The sequence below is a fragment of the Echinops telfairi genome, unplaced genomic scaffold (assembly GCF_000313985.2).
Source record: "Echinops telfairi isolate 266 unplaced genomic scaffold, ASM31398v2 ScPeMD7_2;HRSCAF=8, whole genome shotgun sequence".
Lineage (NCBI taxonomy): Eukaryota > Metazoa > Chordata > Mammalia > Afrosoricida > Tenrecidae > Echinops > Echinops telfairi.
Window position 1 is genome coordinate 67,914,337 of NW_022103898.1, and position 14,903 is coordinate 67,929,239.

Sequence of the window (14,903 nt, forward strand, 5' to 3'; positions counted from 1 at the left end):
GGCTATATATCCAATGTGGTGACGGGTTGCCTCCTCCCAGCAGCCTCCACCCTCATATTGCTACTCCTACTACTGTTCCTGGGGGGTTTGTCTATCCTGGATTCCTTGTGTTGAGAGCTCTTATCTGTACCTATGTGTGTACTCTGGTCTAGTCAAATTTGTAAGGTAGAACTGGGTCATGGCATTCAGGAAGTAAATTAATGTGTGTTTCATCAGTGGTATACTACACCCTGGTTGTAACCCCTCTGTGGGGGGATGCCCAATCATCTACAGATGGGCTTTGGGTCTCCACTCCACTCTTTCACATTGATATAGTTTGTTTTGGGATCTTTTGATACCTGATCCTGTCGACACCTCATGATCACACACAGGCTGGTATGCTTCTTCCATGTGGGCTTATTTGCTTCCCTGCTTGTTTAACTTCAAGCCCTTAAGACCTCAGACACTGCATATTTTGACAGCCAGGCACCATCCACTTTCTTCACCACATTTGCTCAAGCATCCATTTTGTCTTCAAAGAGTGCCAGGTTATTAGAACAACGTGTTCTTATGTTTAGGGAGGCCTTGAGTAGAGGCTCAAAGTCCATCAGCTATCTTAATACTTAACATATAAATATATGTACACTATCACCTATCCCTATCATTATAAATATATTTACATACATACATACCTATAGCTACACCTCTATAAATAGCTTCTGCCTCCTAGTTCTGTCCTCTATTTCCTTTCACCTTCCTCCTGCCCGACTATTATGCTCACCCTCCAGCTGGCTCTCAGTAATTCCTCTTGGACATACTGCAGTTGATCAAACCCCACCAGACATTTTACCCACTCCTTGCCATCAATTTTAGATCTCTTGTTCCCTTATCCCTGAATTTGTTAAGCCCGCCCGCCCTGCAACTGCTAGTCCCGTTGTTTTTTCCTCGGGATTATTTATCCTGCCTATCTTATGTAGATAGACATACAGCAAATGGGGGGTGGGGGGAGGGGGGGAGAGATAGTTCCAGGTCTGTTTGCTGACTCTTATGAATGTTTTCCAATTGGGTCTGTTGAGGTGCCAAGCCCTGTCCCCCAAGTCAGAAGTCTATTTTCAGGATTCCTTGGGGATTTTGTTACTTTACTCCCCTTGCTGCACTCCCTTCCGTCATTTCACCTTTTTGAAACAAGAAAACCACTTGTACACTTGAGTTTTTCCCATAGTGCTGACCTTGTAAGGTGTGTTTAACATCACAACAGTTTCAGCAGCATTTTTCCATGCAGGAAACACAATTTTGCAGCTGCACACTATTATCTTAAATCACAAAAAACAAGAGCGAAACTGCTCTTACAAAAAAATTCACTGTGAACAGAGACCCTTCCCAGGCTATGTCACTGGGTACACTACACTGATACTTGCCTAGTGGGGGAAATGCATGTTACTAAAGCTCTGGCCGGCTGTTGTTGTTTTTTTGGGGGTTAGGGGGCGCTTGTATAATACCTTAATTATATAATATACAAAACAGCATTCATAATGGAGAATACCAAGGAGAGAAAGAACAAAGTCATCACATGCTCACCATCATTTTTCCTGTTTTCTTCTCTCTCTTTTGAACGTATTTACAGATTTTTGGTGGTTTTTTCAGCAGTTTCTTTTTAAAGAATCATTGTGATAAGTGATACTTTGTTATAAGACACTATTTTTAGATGAAGAAAATTTGACAAGTGAATGAAGTGAGCTTGTCACCTTAAGAGAAAAACTGACAGTGTTAGCAATGATAAAATTCAAGCTTTCAAGAGCAGATTTTGAAAACATCCATAACTGTGAGTGAGCATGACAGCTTCTCAAGACTTTTCCAATGAGATTGGTGGTGATATGTTAAAACAACTTATCAGTGTCACATTAGAGATCAAATAAAAGCCTTGTAAGTTAATTCATGTGATGTAGTGATGTAATGGTTAAGGGTCAGCAGTTCAAAACCACCAGTGGCTCCATGGAAGAATAGGCTTTCTACTCCCCTAAAAAGTTAGTCTCAGAAACCCAAATTTTACCTTGCCTTATTGAGTCACTGAGTTAGAATCAACTAGATGGCAGTGAGTTTTTGATATGCCATAGTAAAAGTTATCAACATTTAGAAGAACTGCAATGACTTAGTAAAAAACGTAATTTTTAAAATGAGCAATGCATGCACGACATCGTATAATCATGCTGTGTGTGGTGGTAGTGGTAGTGGTGGGAGGGGATCCATTCAAAGTGCAAGACAGGTTAAAGAATTTATGAAACAGTACAAAGTTCACTGATATCATTTCTGACTTTCACATTGCAATTTATCTTTTAAAATTATATGAAGAATGTTGTCAGAGAAGAATATCTATAAATCTCAGAAAAGGTTATTAAAATATATAGTTCCTTAACGATATAGCATATATTACAGCCAAAACAAAAGATAATTTAATTGTCTACTATTAAATTGGACATTTAAAAAATTTGTAAAAATAACAATGACACAAAACTGTTTTCATTTTGGAGAATATAAGGATAAAATTATATTACATTATCATTAAGTTCATTGTTGTTCTTAATGAACAAATTTGCATTTTCCCTCCCATTTGAGTTTCTAATATGATTAGTATCTATCCATCTAGTTCGTGAATAAAAACCATTTGAGGCCTTTAGTCATTTTAAGTGTCTAATAAAAGGGACCTGACATCAAGAGGTGTTAACAACTGTTCCTTAACAGTAAATGTGTTTGTATTTTAAATTTAAGTATTAAGCATAAGGTGATATACTATCTATACTGCTCCTCTATTTGCCTTTTTTTTTAATAGAACAAAATAAGATTTTCCATGAGGAGCTTCAAAACCTTATAACTTTTATATGTCTCTTCTAGCTATAATCTTTCTTACTCCCACCAAATGATTGATTGGGTAGGACCACGCAAATAAGGTATATGGAATCTAGCAGATTTATCAGCTTGTTACCCAGCTAGGTATGAAAGAGATCTTCAGAAAGAAGAGCCAGGACCCCTAAGATTTCAGTGCACCAAAATTCCTCAGTCCACGACTCAGAATAGTAGTGACACCAGAGGCGTGGCCAGAGTAGAACAAGAGCCAGAGTGCAAAACAGAAGGGTGGCCTTCCCCATCCAGGGAGTAAAGAGGAGTGCATTTGGGTAGGAGCCTCGCTTGCAGACTGTGATACCTCCAGCGCTGAACTGGGGGAGCTAGGTTTGCTGACATATAAGACTGGAGCTTAGTGTCCTTGGACTGAGGCTGAGAGTGGACTGGACTGCCTTTGGGGTATGTATTGGCAGCACTAAAGGAGCTCTGCCTGAGCGGGGCAGAAGCAAAGAGGCTGTAGGTTTTGAAGTGAAGTAGAGTGTCAGAATTGGTAAAGAAGGTTGGAGGTTTCAAGGCATGTTTATGCAGAGTTTCAGAACATGTTGTACATTACTAAATTGAAGTTTGAATATTATATTATAATGCAAATTTGAGATAATGTAAAAATGGATTTCCAAATATACTAATCATATATTTTAAATATAAAGATATATTTAGGCAGAAGATATTGTGAATATTATTATCTATTCTTAACTATGTAAACTAGCAAGGACCTCTATCTAATAAACTGAGAATGAGAAGAAAAAGTCTTAAAAACTTGGGATAATGAAGGTATAAAGAAAAGGGTACCTGCTGCTATTTTCCCCATTATCTGTGAAATTTTCGTATCATTCAATATCCCATATTATGAATATAGGAAAATCTTAAAACATTCGCTTTGAGTATAAAATCTCAAAAAATAGTTGAAAATTCTACATGTATCCTCAATTAAAGATGTAATGGGGCGTCACTTAATAAACTGTCACTTCCACAAACATGCCACAAGGGAGACCTCTACAGTGATTCGAAGCAAAATTTTCTTGGTATGAAAGTTGGATTGAGTTTAAGTTAACTAAATATAACTTGTATATTGATTACATTTACTTGATTTTAGGAGGCTAACCTGTTATATTAAACACTGTATCTACCTGGAACACTGTAGTGAGGAAAAAATGGAACCACCTTTTTGGTAAAAGATATTTTAGGCTTTGCAACTATATGAATCTCTGGCTCTGTCATACACTCTTTAAAAAAAACACCTTAAAAACCACAGTTCCTAGGTGATACAAATATAACCCATACTCTAGATTTCTCTTGTGGGCAGTGGGGGTGGGGGGTGGGGGCTGCCAAGACCTTCGGCAAGGCATTCTCACACCTAAAAGAAACATTTCCTATTATCTAATGAAAAAAGTACAAGGAATCTGAGTTTTTATTTTTAAAGCAAGTCTAATGAGTACTCCCTGGTGGCATGGTGATTATGTGACGGACTGCTAAGAGCCAAAGGGTCACTGAGACCACAGAGGCTCTCTACTGACACAAAGAGTTCAGAGTCTTGGAAACTCCCAGGGGCAGTTGTCTCCTGTGCTACAAGGTCATTATGAGACGGCATCGACTTGATGAGAGTAAGTTTTGAGTTTTTATTGAGAATCCCACCACCCCTCTGGTTGTCTTACTGTGGTGCAGGAAGCGATGCCACTGGTATTTCAAATACCAGCATGGTCATCAATGGTGAACAGATTTCACCAACGCTTCTGGGCTGAGAATGGCCTCAGAGGAAGGAATAGTCAGTAACTACTGAGGGATTCAAAACCAAAATATAATTCAACGCAATCTAGTAGATTTTGACCCACGGTGGCTTACTGGTGAAAAACTTACAGGGGCAGTTCCACGGGGTCACTATGATCATGAGTCTGAGGAAGTAGTCACTGAGAACCTCATGAAGAGTGGTGGGACATTGCACTTCAAACGCAGGAAGATGAGTCCCTCGGGGTGGGGAAAACAAACAAACAAGCACAACTCCACTGCTATCAAGTCAATGTCAACTCACAGGGACCTTTCCTTGGAATACAGGGTGAAAGTGCCCCCGTGAGCAACAAGAAGGCACTCAAAACATGAACGGGGAGGAGCTGTCTCAAAGTAAAGGTGAGCTTAAAGATGTGAATGGAGTAGAGTTTTTGACCTTCATTTACTGACGAGGCATGACTCAAAATGAACAGAAACAACTGCATCCATTCTTAATCACCAGAACTTGAAATGTGCAAAATACGAATCTAGAAAACTTGGAAGTCATCAAAGATAAACGAAACCCCTAACAATTAATGTCCTAGGCATTCTCAAACCCACTGCCATCAAGTCAATTCACTGACAGCAAAGGAGTCCTGGTAGCATAGTGGCTACACATTGATCTGCTGACTGAGTGGTCAGCAGTTCGAAACTATCAGCCGTTCCTTGGAAGACAGATGAGGCTTTCCACTTTTGTAAAGAATTACACTCTTGGAAACCCACAAGGACAGTTCTACCCTGTTTGACAGAGTTGTCATGAATTCTAGGCATTAATGAACTAAATTAGACTCACGCTGGTCAGTTTGAGTTGATCACTGTTTACTATGCTAGAAATGACAAATGTCAGATTCAGTGTAAAAAAAAACCACAGTTCTTTTTTTTTTTTACTTTGTAGTCAGAACTTTAACCCCCCAAACTATTTTATTTGGAGCTAACCCAGGCATTATATCATTCCATAGTTCAATCACATCAAGCAATAATGTACAATTGCTACCAAAATCAGTTTCAAAACATTTTCTTCCTTCTTGAACTCCTTGATATCAGCTCCCCCTCGAGCCCCGAAAGAATCCTTATTCTATCTCTTGTCTCTATAGATTCACTTATCCTGGGTTGCATATACCAAAAATCATAGAAGAACACATAATAAAGTTTCAAGAAGGCTACTAACAATGACAAAATACAGCAGAGATAATAAAACCCCAACATAAGACGGGAGGGGGGGGGACCACAGAAAATATTAAAAGCCGTATCAAGCCCAAAGTGTATCACAGGGAAGGAAATCAAGTGACATGGTTTTTAACCGTTCCAGTCAGATTTATCATTTTAATCTACTACAGTCGTCTCTCCAATATTCTGCCTCGTTAGCAGGTTATTCCCATCCCTTAGTGATGGTCAGAGGGAAATCACTGGAGGCTTATTCACTATGGAGATCCTGCACATGTATTTTGGACTCCCACTGTCCTCTCTAGCCTTTTGCAAACCAAATCTCACACTTTAAACTCTGACACTATTCCCTCCGATGATGAAGAAATTGAAGAATTCTTCCAATTTCTTCAGTTTAAAATTGATCAAACACACAATTAGGATACCTCGATAATTACTGGCAACTGGAATGAGAATGTAGGAAACAAAAAGCAACAGTAGTAGGAAAACATGGCCTTGAAGAGAGAATCAAAGCTGGAGTTCACAGGAATTTTCAAACACCAGTGGCTTTTCCTTGTAATACTCTGTGGTAGTCACCTAATCTGGTGTCGATTTAAGGATTAAGAGTGTAGGGGTGTTGTGTGATCATGAGGTGTCAAAGGGATCACTGAAGACAATGGGTGCATAAGCAAATGTGGTGAGGAAAGCTGATGGTGCCTGGCTATCAAAAAGTATAGCATCTGGGGTCTTAAAAGGCTTGAAGGTAATCAAGCGGCCATCAAGCTCAGAAGCAACAAAGCTCACATGGAAGTAGCACACCAGTCTATGCGATCACGAGGTGTCGAAGGGATCAGGTATAAGGCATCATCAGAACAAAAAATCTTACCATAGTGAATGAGAGGGGAGACCGGAGTGGAGACCCAAAACCCCTTAGTAGGCCACTGGAGATCCCCTTGCAGAGGAGTCTTGGGGAGATGAGCCAGTCAGGGTGCGATGTAGCAACGATGAAAAATACAACTTTCCTCTAATTCCTAAATGCTTCCTCCCCACCCCCACTATCATGATACGAATTCTACCTTGCAAGTCTGGCTAGACCAGAGGATGTACGCTGGTACAGATAAGAACTGGAAATACAGGGAATGCAGGGTGATTGATCCCTTCAGGACCAGTGGGGTGAGTGGCGATACTGGGAGGGTAGGAGAGTGGGTTGGAAAGAGGGAACCAATTACAAGGAACTATATGTGACCTCCTCCCTGGGGGGACGGACAACAGAAAAGTGGCTGAAGGGAGATGTCGGACAGGGCAAGATATAACAAAATAATAACTTATAAATTGTCATGGGCTCATGAGGGAGAGGGGGTGGGGAGGGAGGGGGAAAATGAGGACCTGATGCTGGGGGCTTAAGTGGAGAGGAAATGTTTTGAGAATAATGAGGGCAATGAATGTACAAATACGCTTTACACAATTGATGTATGTATGGATTGTGATAAGAGTTGTATGAGCCCCTAATAAAATGATTTTTTTTTAAAAAAGAGTGTAGGGGTGGAGTCTAGGCTGTCAATCTGGAGCTAGCCAAAGAGACTTCTGCAGGCATGGCCTTCTCCTGAGAATTCTGGGAAATCTGGTACTTCCACCTCCTTGGAGGCGGAAGACACCTCTTCCCCCCACCCCTCCCCAATAACTCCCTGGGAGGCATGGCAGCTGACAAGACCTCCGAAGCTGGAGAAGCAATGTAGAGACTCCTGCCAGTGCTGAGATGCTTACAACAGCACGGGATCCAAAGACTTTCTACCCACAGGCCTGTGATCATCCTGCTTTCGGCATCAATGCATGTGTTTCATGAGTCTGAAGACGACTTTAAGGATTGTTGTCGGACATATGGGCTAATGTCAGACTTATGGACTTGATCTGGACTGGGCTGGGACGTTTTCTCAATGTTCAATTGCTCTTGCATATAAACCTCTCCCTTATACACGTATGTCTCCATGGATTTGTTTCTCTAGTCTACCCAGACTAACACATACTCTTTTCAATAACATAAATAGAAACTAAACACATGGACTTCATCAGATGTAATACACAAGAATCAAACTGACTATATCTATGGAAAGAGACAATGAAGAAGCATAATAGCAACAGCCAAAACAAGGTCAGGAGTCACTGTAAAACACACCATGCACTGCTCACATGGAAGTTCAAGTTGAAGAAAATTAAAATAATTACACAAGAACCAAAATATGGCCATAAGCATATCACACCAGGATTTAACGAACATCTCAAGAACACATTTACCACACTGAACAATGACAGAAGTCCTGACCAGTTGTAGGATGACATCAAGAATATAATATATGAAAAAAGCAAAAGGTCATTAAAAATCTAAGAAAGACTAAAGGTCAGAAGACTCTCTTGAATATAGATTAGCTAAAGAACATGGAAAAGATGAAGTAAAAGTGCTGAACAGAAATTTCAAAGGACAGCTGAAGACAAAGAATATTTTAAGGAAATGCACAGACGTGGAGTTAGAACAAAAAGGCTAAAAGTGCTCTACGTATCTTCAACCGAAGAAAAATTCCAAGTCCCTAGTTGCAATGCTTCAGAATGCCAGGGGCAAAATATTAAACAATGGAGGAAGCGTCCATAAAAGGAATACACAGCCACTTTACCAAAAGAACAGGTCAGCACCCAACCATGCCGAGAGAGCATATGATTAAGAGCCAATGGCATTTGAGCAAGTCCAAGGTGAACTCATTAACCAAAAACAGGTTCTAGGAATTTATGGAATACCAATTGAAATGTTTCAAAAAGATGGTGAAACACTAGAAGCATCTGTGCCAAGAAATGTAAAATGGCAGCTATGTGGCCAACGGGCAGAGATCCACGTGTGCCCAGTTCCAAGAAAGGCAACCCAATAAAATGTGGAAGTTATCAAGCAATTACCATTAGTAACACATGCAAGTAAAATTTTAAGATAATTAAAAGCTGCCTGTAACAGTATATTGACAGGGAACTGCCAGAAATTCAAACCAGATTCAGAAGAGGATGTGAAACCTGGTTGAAAGCAGAGAATACCAAAAAGATGTTTACTTGTGTTTTATTGACTATGCAAAGGCACTCAACTATTTAGATCATAACAAACTACAGATAACTTTGTGACGAATGGTGTTCCTGAACACCTTTTTGTACTCAAGTGGACCATGTACATAGACTAAGAGGCATTATTCAAACAGAACAAAGCAATGTTGCGCGGTTTCAAAACAGGAAGAGTGTCTGTGCAGGTTATGCCCTTTCACCATACTTATCTATCACTGTATGCTGGATGATGTGGAGAATGTGGCACCAGGATCGGAGGGTTCATTAACAACTTGTGATGCGCAGATGACACAACTTTGCTAAATGTGAGGATTTGAAGCACTTGCTAATGAAAATCAAAGACTGCATCCTTCAGTATGGATTGCAACTCAATGTAAAGAAAACAAAATTACTCACTACTGGACCAACAGACAACATTCTGATACAGAAATGATTGATGTTGTTAAGGATTTCATTTGGATTGGATGCATAAGCATGGAAGCAACAACAGCTAAGATATCAAATGATGCATTTGTAGTGGAGTGAATTTTCTCAACAAGGCTCTTTTATCCATGATTCTAAATACTACCAAATGATTGGGAGGGCCTATGCAAATCAAACATGTGTAACTAATACCTGCCACTGCCCAGGAAAGAAGGATGAGCCATTTTAGCGGGAAGAGAGAATCCCAGGACCACAGGAAATGGCGTAGTACAATCAAGATCTCAATTTGGTGGAGGCTGAGACCAGAGGCATCAGAGGATGAAACAAGGAGATCATGAACAGAGGAGCAACACCTAGACTAAGAGACTGCAAGGCAGAGCAGCAGGTAGGCATTCTTGTTAACATAGGCAGAAGCCAAGGCACAATGCAATGGAGATGCTGAGGATGAGACTAGGCTGCTGGCTGAGAAGTGTTGTTGTGGACCAATTGCTGTGGACTCCCCTTATTGTTTACTAATCCTGGCTAGTTTACCTGTTAATTAACTTCCCTAATAAATCCCCTTAATTCTGTTCTGTGTAGCTATTGCAATGAATGATCAAACCCAGCAAAGCAGTAGAAAGCATGGGAGGAGCATTTGGTGTAAGAAAAGGGTGATGGCATACCTACCCTGCCTCCGGCAATAGGGAAGTCAGAGGGGTCAGATATAGCCTCCTCCACGCTGCTTACAAAATCCACACAACTGGACCACTAAGCAAAATGGCAAAATGGGGGAAAGGTTGCAGTTTTCAAGGATTTTGTCTTACTTGGATCCACAATCAGTGTTCATACTAGTAACAATCAAGAAATCAAAAGACATACTACATTAGGTAAATCTGCTACAGAAAACCTCTTTAGAATGTTTAAAAACAATGTTACTTTAAGGACAAGGTGTACCTGCTGCAAGGCATGGTATTTTCAATAATCGCAGATGCTTATGAAAGTTGGACATTGACTAAGAAAGACCAAAGAAGACCTGATGCATTTGAATTGTGCTCAAGAACATTATTGCAAGTATCAGGGACTGCTAAAAGGAAAAACCGTCTTGCAAGAAGCATGGCCTGAGTGCTCCTTAGCGGCAAGGATGGTGAGGCTTCCCTTACATACTTTGGATATGTTGTCGGGATAAGACTAGTTCCCGGAGAAGGACTTCTTGTTTGATGATAGAGGGGCAGGGAAAAAGAGGAAGGCCCTTGATGAGATGAACTGACAGTGGCTACAGCATCGGGCTCAGGCATAGGAACCATTGTGAGGATGGCACAGGACTGGGCAGTGTCTGGTTCTGTTGGGCACAGAGTCGCTATGGGTCGGAACCAACTGGATGGCACCTAACAACAACAACAACAACAACACAAAACTGCATTGGTCAAATTTGCTGCACAAGACATATTCAAAGTGTTGAAGAACAAGGATGTCCCTTTGAGACTAAGGTGCACCTGACTTACGCCACACTATTTTCAGTAGCTTCAAAGGAAAGCTGGACAATGAATACCAAAAAGCAACAAGGAATTGATGTTTGAATAGTATTATGGACTGTCCTGATGGCATAGTGGTTAAGCATTGGGCTGCAATATGCATGATCAGCAGTTCAAAACCACTAGCCGTTTTGCAGGAGACTGGGCTTTCTATCCCAGTCAACAGTTCCAATCTGGGAAAATTACAGGGGGTCACAATGAGTCAGCATTGACTCGGTGGCAGCAAGTTTGATTTTGGTTTGGTGGACTGCTAGAAGAACAAACAAATCTGATCTGGAAGAAGTACAGCCAGAATGTTCCTTAAGACAAGGGCAGCGTGTATTTTGCACATTGTATCAGAAGAGACCGGTCTCTGGAAAAGGATGTTTGGCAAAATAGAAGGGCAGCAAAGAAGAAACCCTCCAATGAGAGGGATTGACACAGAGGCTTTAACAATGAGCTCAAATACAACAATCGTGAGGATGGCACAGAACCAGGCAGTGCTCCATTCTGTTATCTACAGGATCACATTATGAGTTGGGACCAACTCGAAGCACACAACATTGGTAGCGGGGGTTTCTAACTCACCCTCAGACACCACATGTATCTTTTAAATAACACACAGAAATAAATTAATCCTACATATGATTTAACTATTGATGATTCAGTGGGAACTTGATTCTTCACACCTCTAGAAATAAAGGAAAGATCCTCTCATATTTAGAATCAGGCAAGGAAAAGATCAGATTTGCGGCTCCCTTACAGACTACATATAACCTGAAGTGGGGACAAAAGAAATGATGTCGTTGTCCACTCGGTAACTAAAGCTCTATGAGCCCAGTCCTTCCACTGACAAGGTGGGCAGAACAGTATAGTGAGAAGAGGGAACAAGTAGTCTGCTTCTATTCTCAGTCTTATCACAGACTAGCTTTGTTGGATGACTATTGAGCTTTAGTCCTCTTATGAAACACTGCATAATTAAGGCTAACAGATAAATTGTGCTTGATAAATTATAATTATCATGACATTTCCATCTCATCAAACTTCTCAGAATACTAATTTTTTATACACATACAATTCTGTTAATAGTGATTAGAACTCTTAACTAGGTCTTAAAGTTTGCTAGTCCCATAATTTAAGCACATTGACAGCTATCATCTTTCCTATTTTTTAAAATAAATCATAATCATACTCATTGTTTTATGGTATAAGTAGATTTTAAAAGAGACCTGTAAACTTATTCACTATTCATTACCTCATTGTAAATAATGTATGCTCCCACCATCTAGCTTAACTAATCGGGATTCCGCAAATATGTGTATTTCTTAAGTATTCCACTAGAGGGACCTCTTAACTTTTCACAAATGAAACATTCAAAATCTCAAATGTTAGGCTTACCAAATATCTTTATTCAAATTTTCTTTAGAAGAAAGGTTTAAGGGGGGGGGGGGGGGAAACGCGCCTGAATGTAAAAACTCAAAGTCAAGAAAACAACCTCCATCATACATTTGCTAAATACTATGCTTGAGTTCCAGGAGCAAGAGACTGCGAACTACATGGTCAGCAATTAAAAATCACCAACTGCGCCTCTGGAGGGCTTTCTCCGTACCATAAAGAGTTACGTCTCAAAACCCCACAGGGGTTGGTTTACACTGCTCTTTAGGTCACTAAGAGTCAGAGTGGACTTGATGAAAGTGTAGGGATAGAGTGCCTGGCACACATGCTGCTGCATAATGATTGTGATGTTGGGCTGCAAAGGTTAGCAGTTAAAAACCTCCAGCCTCTCTGTGGAAGAAAGAAGTGCATTTTTCTACTCCCATAAAGAGTTAGTCTTGGAAACCCACAAGGGCAGTTCTACTCCGTCCTATTGAAGGTGGTACAGTGGTTATGCATTGTGCTGTGATCCAGAGGCTCAGCACTTTGAAACCACTGGTGCTTGTGAGGAGAGTGGGGTGGTGTGGTGTGGTGTGGTGTGGTGTGGTGTGGTGTGGTGTGGTGTGGTGTGGGTAGGTTCTACTGCCTTAAACAGTTAACAATCTCAGAAACTCAAAGACAGTTCTACCCTGTCCTATGGGTCACCAGAGTTGGCATTGATTCGAAGGCAGTGAGTCTGGTTTGGTTTGCGTACTCAGGATAAATGAGCACTGGTGGCGCTGATGGATAAGCACTGGGCTGCTGACTGAAGGATCGGTGTTCAAATCCACCAGCTACTCCTTGGAAGAAATACAAGATTGCCTGCTTCTGTTAAGATCTACACTTCCAGAACTAAATAGGATCTCTGGGTCAGAATCTACTTCATGACAGGTGTCTGGTTTGGGTGCTTAATGTGAAGAGCCCAAATGGGAGTGAGTTGGTAAATACCATCTTTTATTGTACCTGCTTAGTGTTTTGCATAAGCTACTTCAGCAATTAATACTATCTCCCTCTTCAACAGTGGTTCTCAACCAAAATAATTTTATGGTGTGTGTGTGGGGAGGGGGGGGGAACAGGTCACAACAACATGAACTGTATTAGGGCCGCGGCATTAGGAAGTTTGAGAACCACTGATCTACAAGAAACTGAGATAACCGAGATGAGGAAACTAAGGCTAATAAAGGATAGGTTGCTAGTCCAAGGGCAGCACAGGGCCAGAAACTACAAATGCAAAACTTCATAAAGATGTATTTCCATCACTTGTATGTATACTAGTATTTATTGGGCTTTTATGAGGGCTTCAAAAAGTCTGTGAAGGAAAAGCAATTAAATGATAATGGAATTTTTCAGCGAGCGTGTGTGATGACGAGCCCAAGTGGTGCTGTGGCAAAAGTGTTTATCTGTAAACCAAAAGATGGCAATTAGTACCCATCAACGGTTCTGTGGGAGAAAGATGTGGCAGTCCACTTCTGAAAAGATTCGTCTTGGAAATCCAGCAGGGCAATTCTACTCCATTCTAGAGTGTTGCTATGGGTTGGAATCCACTAGACAACAGTGGGTGTGGTTTTAGTGCTGAAGATATCCAACCTAAGTGCTATAATTCTTTGGGTATTCACTATTGGATCCAAAGCTTAATTATGCTGCTGCTAAAATCACAGTAGAAATACCATATATACTTGAGTATATGCCGACCCCAATATCAGCTAATGCACCTAAATTTACCACAAAAACTACATTAAAAATGTGCTGGAAAACTTGGCTTATACACAAGTATATACGGCACACGGAATTTACAATAGATCTCTTTTCACAAGCAGAAAGTCTGTAATATACGTTTTCGTCATCATTATTTGATATCAACTTTATAGAGCAATTCTTTGAATACAGAGCAATATTCAAAGACTTAGAATATTAAGTCTTTCAAAATAGTGAATTTTTGCTGTGTTAAGATTTAACCCAAAATGAAAAGAATTTTTTTGATGATGAGTATTTTTCTAAAGAAATAATTAGGTAATCAAATATAATATGCAAAGGTTAGAATGCTTTCCTAGTACTGAAAATCAAACCAATTTTGTCATAAATAGAAAATTTTTCAGTCATAAATGCATTGTTTAAAAAAAATCTGTTCAATGATAAGTAAATGCTCACTCTAATTGAAACAGGGGAAAAGATATAAATACTTATGTCATAAATGCCATATTCAAAAGTTATCTTTCATTCATGCATTTAAACGCTGTTTCCCTTTTATGTACCATCTATATAAATCAAATCATCAACACAATCTGATGTTAAGAAACTAAATATTATTATAATAATTAAAAGCTTTTTCTATACCCTAGTACCATTTCTATTGAGAAAGTTCTTATTTATCTTTTTTTTCTCGCTAGTGGAAGCTCAAATTACATAAAAGATAAAGATAAGTCATAGGAGGTTTCACAGCATTTTAAAACCTGAAAATGGTACTTGGGCATTTATAGAGGTCTAAATAAAGACAGGTACATATGCAAATATATTTACATATGAGGATGGGGAAATAGATACATGTGCACATATATATATAGGTTTAATATTAAGGTAGCAGAAGGACATTGGACCTCCAGTGAAGTATTCCCTCAATGCAAGAATACTTTCTTCTATTAAATTGGCATTCTATGATGCTCACCTTCCCGACACAACCGCTGAAGACAAAGCGGGTGAATAAGC

The 14,903-nt window shown here is 40.0% G+C and overlaps 1 protein-coding gene across 1 annotated transcript in view; it reads right to left on the minus strand.

The window, feature by feature from the left end:
- LEMD3 (LEM domain containing 3) overlaps positions 1–14,903 on the minus strand; it is a 76,137-nt gene that overhangs the window by 12,425 nt on the left and 48,809 nt on the right. The gene's annotated exons all lie outside the window — the stretch shown is intronic.